Source organism: Saimiri boliviensis, chromosome X (genome assembly GCF_048565385.1).
Source record: "Saimiri boliviensis isolate mSaiBol1 chromosome X, mSaiBol1.pri, whole genome shotgun sequence".
Taxonomy (NCBI): domain Eukaryota; kingdom Metazoa; phylum Chordata; class Mammalia; order Primates; family Cebidae; genus Saimiri; species Saimiri boliviensis.
The window spans coordinates 44,763,720-44,772,332 of NC_133470.1; the positions used below are offsets into that span (position 1 = coordinate 44,763,720).

Consider the following 8,613-nt stretch of genomic DNA (forward strand, 5'->3'; position numbering starts at 1 on the left):
TTATTGTCTTAAAGAGACTGCCTCCACTGCCCAAGATCTTGAATAGCCTCCTGGTCAGACATCCGGACGCAATCTTTCACATAACTGATGAACTTGGCTTCCACTTTGGGAAGAGAACCACCTTTTTCTATACTTGCTTGCATTTTTGCTTTAATGTCTTCTGTAGAACTAAGTCCTTTCAGTGTTTTAGGAGTTTTTTCCTGTGTTTAGAAGGATTCTTGTCCTTTTGATCCTGGTGTTGATGACGGTTTTGAGTCTTGCGTTCTGATTTGACTCTTGTGCATTTTTGGCTGGAGTATCGAGTATACATTTCTTTACTGGTGTTTTTCTTCAGTTTCCTCATCATCTTCATCATCATCATCATCATTTTCATCAGCAGCAAGTTTTACTTTTCTCTGTGGAACCTTGCTACCATGTCCAGGGGCAGACAGCTTTCAGAGTTTCACATCCTCTTCATCTTCTGACTGCATCTTCCTCCACAACTACTAAGTGCTGTCCACTGATATGCACTGGCCCTGAACCACACTTCCATTGTAAGAGCACTGCTGGTGTTATTTCAAAGCCCCCAAGGGAAACCATTGGCTGTATAGACATTTTCAAAGCTGCCAGTGTTGCTTTACCTGGACTGCCTTTGTAATTCATTGCCTCCGCTTCAACTGCGTAATTCACCCTTTGCACCAGCCCCTAAACTGACCCTTCTTAAGGATAACTGGTGCTCATTTTCATCATTATCCACCTTAAAGTGATAATCTTTGTCGGCCTTTAGTTCACAACCAACAAGATAGTTCTGGGGCCTCAGGTGGCTCATGTTCATGTCCATCGAATCTTCCATCGGGTGGCGGCATGCGCTTAGGTGGAAGAGAAGGTGGACGGAGATAACAAACACTGCTCAAAAGAACAGCCGGGCAGGACAGAATCACATCAGGGACTTTTTTTGAGACAGAGACTCCCTCTGTCACCCAGGCTGGAGTGCAGTGGCACCATCTTGGCTCACTGCAACCTCTGACTCCCCGATTCAAGCGATTCTCCTGCTTCAGCCTCCTGAGTAGCTGGGATTACAGGCATGTGCCACCACACCCAGCTAATTTTTGTATTTTTAGTAGAGATGGGGTTTTGCCATGTTGGCAAGGCTGGTCTCAAACTCCTGAACTTAGATGATCCACCCACCTTGGCCTCCCAAGTGCTGGGATTACAAGCATGAGCCACCATGCATGGTCTCTCTTCTCTTTGAAAAAGTCATCCACGCTGCTTGCAAGTTTTTCAGAAAAGAGAAATAAATGGCAAACAGACACCCAACACCTGAGGAATAATTTCTCATTTCCGTCCTTTCAATGTTTATGACCATAAATGACCATGTTTATATTTATATAAATTTTTAAAAAATGGTTTACTTGTACATGTCAGTTTGTTTTGATCTTATTTTTAAATTTTTGTGTTTAATTTTTTAAAATTTTGGTGATATATCACGTTGGCTATACTTTTTCACTTCTATACATATTGTTACATAATATGCAGTTTTCCAGTAACACTAATATGTGAATGCATATTTTACAATGTTATTTGTATTTATTTATTTAGTTTTGAGACAGTCTCACTCTGTCTCCCAGCCTGGAGTGCAGTGGCGTGATTTCAGCTCACTGCAACCTCCACCTCCCAGGTTTAAGCAATTCTTCTGCTTCAGCATCCCCTGAGTAGATAGGATTATAGATGCCTGCCACCGTGCCTGGCTAATTTTTTTTTTTTTTTTTTTTTTTTTTTTTTAGTAGAGACAGGGTTTTGCCATGTTGGCCAGGGTGGTCTTGAACTCCTGACCTGAGGTGATCTGCCTGCCTTGGCTTCCCAAAGTGCTGGGATTACAGGCATGAGCCACTGCGCCCGGCCATATTTTACAATTTTAAATAAAAACTTAATACTTGATTATAGTGAAAAATATCAGAAACACAGAAACATATCATATACATATATATCAGAAACACAAAAACATGTCATATATATATATATTTGAGACAGAGTCTTGCTCCATCGCCCAGGCTAGATTGCAGTGGCACAATCACTGTTCACTGCAGTGTCAACGTCCCAGGCTCAAGCGATCCTCCTGAGTAGCTGGGACTACAGGCACGCACCACCACGCCTGGCTATTTTTTGTATTTCTCCCTCTGTTGCCTAAGCTGGTCTCAAACTCCTGGACTCAAGCAATCCTTCCCCCTCAGCCTCCCAAAGTGAGGCCACCATGCCTGGCCCCAGTGATCTTCTCTCCATTACTATAGTTTTATCTTTTCTTTTAATTTTTTTTTTTTTTTTTTTTTTTTTTGTAGAGACAGGGTTTCACCATGTTGGCCAAGCTGGTCTCGAACTCCGGACCTCAGGTGATCTGCCCACCTCAGCCTCCCAAAGTGCTGGGATTACAGGTGTGAGCCACCATGCCCAGCTGTTTTTTTTGTTTGTTTGTTTGTTTCTTTTGAGACGGAGTCTCGCTCTGTCACCCAGACTGGAGTGTAATGGCTCGATCTCGGCTCACTGTAACCTCCACCTCCTGGGTTAAAGCGATTCTTCTGCTTCAGCCTCCCTAGTAGCTGGGATTACAGGCACCCACCACCACGCCTGGCTAATTTTTGCATTTTTAGTAGAGACAGCGTTTCACCATGTCGGTCAGGCTGGTCTTGAACTCCTGACCTCATGACCCACCCACCTCGGCCTCCCAAAGTGCTGGGATTACAGGCTGAGCCACCACACCTAGCCAGTTTTGTCTTTTCAATCATGTCACAAACATAGAATCATACAATGTGATCTCTCTGGACCGGCTTCTTTCACTCAACATAATGACATGGAGATTCACCCATGTCATGTGGTGTTATCACTAGTTTGCTCCATTTTGTTGCTGAATATTCCACTGTGTGGATATACCACAGTTTGTTTATTCATTTACATACTGATGGATATTTGGATTGTTTCCAGTTCTGGGCAATTGTAAAAAGAGCTGCTGTATACATTCATGTACAGGTTTTTGTGTGGACTTAAGTTTTCATTTCTCTAGGATAAATATCCTGAAATGAAACATCTGGGTCATGAGGGAGGTATATGTTTAGCTACACAGGGAACTGCTGGCTGGGTACGGTGGTTCATGCCTTGAGAATCTTTACATAAGACAATCTTATCTGTGACTAGGGACAGTTTAATTTCTTCCCTTCCAAGCTGTATGACTTTCATCTTATTTTTGCCTTACTGCACTGGCTAAGACTTCCAGTCTTGTGTTGACTAGAAGTGGTGAGAGTGAATATCCTTGCTTTCTTCCCAATCTTTGGGTGAAAGCATTCAGTCTTTCGCCACTATGATGTTAGCTGGAGATTTTTTGTAAATGCCCTTTATCAGGTGGAACAAGTTCACTTCTAATCCTAGTTTGTCACATTTTTATCGTGACAAGGTGTTGGATTTTATCAAATGCCTGTTCTGTGTCTGTTGAAATGATCATGTGTTGTTGTTGTTTTGTTGTTGTTGTTGTGTGAGACGGCGTCTCACGCTATCGCCCAGGCTGGAGTGCAGTGGTGTGATCTCAGCTCACTGTAATCTTCGTCTCCCAGGTTCCTGAGTAGCTGGGATTACAGGTGCACGCCACTACACCCAGCTAATTTTTCTATTTTTAGTAGAGACAGGGTTTCACCATGTTGGCCAGGCTGGTCTCAAACTCCTGACCTCAGGTGATCTGCCTGCCTCAGCCTCCCAAAGTGCTGGGGTTACAGGCATGAGGCACCATGCCCAGCTTCATGTGGCTTTTTAAGCATTTATTCTCATGGTATGTTTTGTTCCATGCTGAGAATCCAGCCATTTCTATTCTTTCGCTTGTGCAAAGAGGGTTCACACATGTCCAGATACAGATGGAGGTGCTGATGGGAGGGAAAATAGATAGGATGCATAGCTCAGGCTGTGGTTTGCTTCTTTAATCCTTCCAACCCAAGTTTCCTCCGTTAAACCAAGTTTGCTGGCCGGGCGCAGTGGCTCACGCCTGTAGTTCCAACACCGTGGGAGGCTGAGGTGGGCGGAACACATGAGGTCAGGAGTTAGAGACCAGCCTGACCAACATGGTGAAACTCCGTCTCTACTAAAATACAAAAAATTAGCTGGATGTGGTGGTGCGTGCCTGTAATCCTAGCTACTCAGGAGGCTGAGGCAGGAGAATCACTCGACACTGGGAGGTGGAGGTTGCAGTGAGCTGAGATCACGTCACTGCACTCCAACCTGGGCAACAGAGCGAGACTCTGTCTCAACAACAAAAACAAAAAAGCTCAATGAAACCTGTTGACAATTGTCCCCCAGCCCCTACCTGGGCCACGAAGGTAACTTCTTTAATGTCATTCCTCCTCGTGAAGTAGGAGGAATTCCTGTTAACAGTGGAACTGAATGCAGAGTGTCCTATGCGAGTCCAGGCCCCTGCCTGTATGAGTGTGCTGGTGGTAAAGTTACAGGAAGCTTCAGCCCCATGTGGATGGCCCAGTCAGCCTGCATGCAAGATTGTCTCCCAGGAAAAGGCCTTCATTTTCCCAAGATTCTAAACGGTCCATGGCTTCCTCTAAGTGTGACTTTACAAGGCAGTGACTTTGGAAGCAGTTTCTTTTCTGTGCTCCAATTCAGCATCATACTTAGATGATTTTAAGAAAAATGAATTTATGAAAAACATAATTAAAGAAGATTCAGGAAAATTATAAGCTTTGTGTCTGCACATTTTGTTGACAAACATAAAACTCATAATCCACTTAAGTAACACCCAGAGGCCTCTAAGAATCTAATGGTCAGAAATCAAACCTAGGCCAGGCGTGGTGGCTCAGGCCTGTAATCCCAATTACTTGGGAGGTTGAGGCACGAGAATCACTTGAACCCAGGAGCCAGAGGCTGCAGTGACATGAGATTGTGCCACTGCACTCCAGCCTGGGCAACAGAGCAAGACTCCATCTCAAAAAAAATAAGAACAGAAGGCCGGGCGTGGTGGCTCACGACTGTAATCCCAGCACTTTGGGAGGCTGAGGTGGGTGGATCACGAGATCAAGAGATCGAAACCATCCTGGTCAACATGGGAAAACCCCGTCTCTACTAAAAAAATACAAAAAATTAGCTGGGCATGGTGGCGCGTGCCTGTAATCCCAGCTACTCAGGAGGCTGAGGCAGGAGAATTGCCTGAACCCAGGAGGTGGAGGTTGCAGTGAGCCGAGATCGCGCCATTGCACTCCAGCCTGGGTAACAAGAGCAAAACTCCGTCTCAAAAAAAAAAAAAAAAAAAAAAAGAACAGAAATCAAACTTATTTGTGGTAGATTGCAGAAATGGCCCTAATTCTCTACTCCTCCCTGTCTCCATGCCCTGTGCAGTATGACTTTACAGCTTCTCCAGTCAAGACGTAGGGTCTCTTTCTCCACTCTTTGATTGTAAGCTGGCCTTAGGACTTGCTTTGGCCCACAAGACAGTAACAAATGTCCTGCAAGCAGAGAATTGAGAAGTGCTTACAGATGCCGCTTGGGAACAGTAAGCCTGGGCTAGCCTGCTGGAGCAGAGGTAAACCAACTCTTAGACCCACCGGCCTGCCCACTGCCAGACATATGAACGAGGCCATCCTATACCCTCCAGCCTCACAGGAGCCGGCCCATATCAGAACCATCCAGCTGACCCCCAAAGTCATAAAAATAATTTAATGTTTATTGTCTTATGTCACTAAGTTTTGGTGTTGCTAATGCAGCAAAAGCCAGCTAATATACAATTCTTTTAAAGTGATTTATATAATACCAACATAAAAATGGGAAATGAGGCCGGGTGCGGTGGCTCACGCCTGTAATCCCAACACTTTGGGAGGCTGAGGCAGGTGGATCACTTTGGGTCAGGAGTTCGAGACAAGCCTAGCCAACACGGGGAAACCCTGTCTCTACTAAAAATACAAAACTTAGCTGGGCATGCTGGCGCATGCCTGTAATCCTAGCTACTCGGGAGATTGAGGTGGGAGGATCGATTGAGCACACAGGAGGTCGAGGCTGCAGTGAACCATGATTGCACCACTGCGCTCCAGCCTGGGTGACAGAATGAGACCCCGTCTCAAAACCAGACAAGCAAAAAAACCTGACTCAGCAATTTCATTCCTAGGCATCTACCCAAGAGAATAAAAACATGTCCACAAAAGACTTGCATGCAAATATTCATTATCCGTACATATTGAATTATAGCATTCTTCATAACAACCAGAATTTAGAAATCATCCCAATGTCTATTAGTGGTGAACAGATCAACAAAATGTTATATAGCCATACAATGGAGTACCATCAGCAGTAAAAGGAACAAAATACTGACACAGCACCACATGGATGAGCCCCAAAAACACGAGAACTGAAGGAAGTCGGATACAAAAGACCACATACTATATGACTCCATTTACAGAAAATGTCCAGAAAAGGCAAATCTATGGAAACAGAAAGGTCAGTGGTTGCCTGGGGCTATAGGTTAGAAAGTGGGGAGTCACCATGAGTAGGCTTGAGGAAAATTTTGGAGGTGATGGAAAAGTTCTAAAACGGGATTGTGATGATGTTGGGACAACTTTAGAAATTGACTAAAAAAATCATTGAATTGACACAATGGGTGAATTTTACAGTATGCAAATTAAGCCTCAATAAAGCTATACATGTGTCCAGAGGTTTTTGATTTCTGATTCAACCTTCTTACTCATTGTTGGTCTGTTCAGATTTTCTATTGCTTTATGGCCAGATGGCTTCACTAGTGAATTCTGTCAAACGTTAAAAAAGAATAACATAAATCCTTCTCAAACTCTTTCGAAAATAGAAGAGTGAACACTTCCAAATTTATTTTACTTTATTTATTTTTACTTTTCATTTTTGTGGGTACACAGTAGGTATATATACTTATGGGGTGCATGAGATGTTTTGAGACAGGCATGTATTGCATAATGCATAATAATCATATCATGGAGAATGGGGTATCTGTCGCCTCAAGTATTTACCCTTTGGGTTACAAACAATCCCATTACATTCTTTTAGTTATTTTATTTCATTTATTTATTTGTTTATTTTAATTTATTATTATTTTTTTGAGATGAAGTCTTGCACCGTCACCCGGGCTGGAGTGCAATGGCACGATCTGGGCTCACTGCAACCTCTGCCTCCTGGGTTCACACAATTCTCCTGCCTCCTTCCCACATAGCTGGATGTGGGAATTCACTCAGGGTGGTAGCAAAAATATTAGGGGAAAAATATTAGAGAAAGTTATAAACTATAGTCTCAAACTCTTTTGGAAGGCCTAAGAGTTTTTTCCATAGTTCTTGGCTGAAGGCAGCCTAAATCCCCTTTACATTTAGTTAATAAGTCAAGCAAATAGCTGGGGTATGTGAGGGAGTTTACCCAACTAACTTGTTTACCCATGTGGTCTTAAAACTAACCTTTGAGCCGGATGGCCCTCTTGGGGGGAAGTTGACCAGGGATATTATTTACTAATAATGTTTGCTTTGGGCATCAGAACCTGGCCTTTACTCTTTCTCTACAAGTGTGTTGACTTAAAGCCTCTGTTATTAAATCGATACTGAATAAACAGGGAAAGGGCAAACTAGTGAATGTTGTGCAGCTGCGATCTCTTTCTGTGGGTGGGTCATGACTCCTCAGCCCACTTGTTCACAGTGTTCTGTGTGGGAGTGCATTTATTCATCCATCATGCAGCTGGAGTCTGTGGGGTGGACCCCAGCAGCTGGGATTACAGGTGCGCACCACCACGCCTGACTAATTTTTTGTATTTTTAGTAGAGACGGGGTTTCACTATGTTGGCCAGGCTGGTCTTGAACTCCTGACCTCATGGTCCACCCACCTTGGCCTCCCAAAGTGCTGGGATTACAGACATGAGCCACTGCACCCAGCCTATTGATTTTTTTAAGACAGTCTCACTCTGTTGCCCAGGCTGGAGTGCAGTGGTGTGATCTCGGGTCACTGCAACCTCCGCCTCCCAGGTTAAAGTGATTCTCTTGCCTCAGCCTCACGAGTAGCTAGGATTACAGGCACCTGCCACCATGCCCATCTAATTTTTGTATTTTTAGTAGAGACAGGGTTTCATTACATTGGCCAGGCTGGTCTTGAACTCCTTACCTCAGGTGATCTGCCCACTTTGGGACCTCCCAAAGTGCTGGGATTACAGGCATGAACTACTACACTGGCCTCCTTTTAGTTATTTTAAAATGTGTAATGAAGTTACTGTTGACTATAGTCACCCTGTTGTGCTATCAAATACTAGGTCTTATTCATTCTTATTTGTGTGTGTGTGTGTGTACCCATTAACTATCCCCACCTTTCCCCACATTTCCCCTGGCTAATCTTGAAATTAGCCAGGTGTCATGGCAGGTGCCTTTAATACCAGATACTTGGGAGGCTGAGGCAGGAGAATTGCTTGAACCCAGGAGGCAGAGGTTGGTTGCAGTGAGCCAAGATCACACCACTCCAGCCTGGGTGACAAGAGTAAAACTCCATCTCAAAAAAAACCAATTATGTATCTACAACTGGGCATGGTGGCTCATGCCTGTAATACCAGCACTTTGGGAGGCCGAGATGGGTGGTTCACTTGAAGTCAGGAGTTTGAGACCAGCCTGG

The 8,613-nt window shown here is 44.1% G+C and overlaps 1 pseudogene; it reads right to left on the reverse strand.

Annotated features, from left to right (window-relative positions):
* On the reverse strand, window positions 1–859 carry LOC101051555 (nucleophosmin pseudogene; annotated as a pseudogene).
* Between the last annotated feature and the right edge of the window lie 7,754 nt (window positions 860–8,613).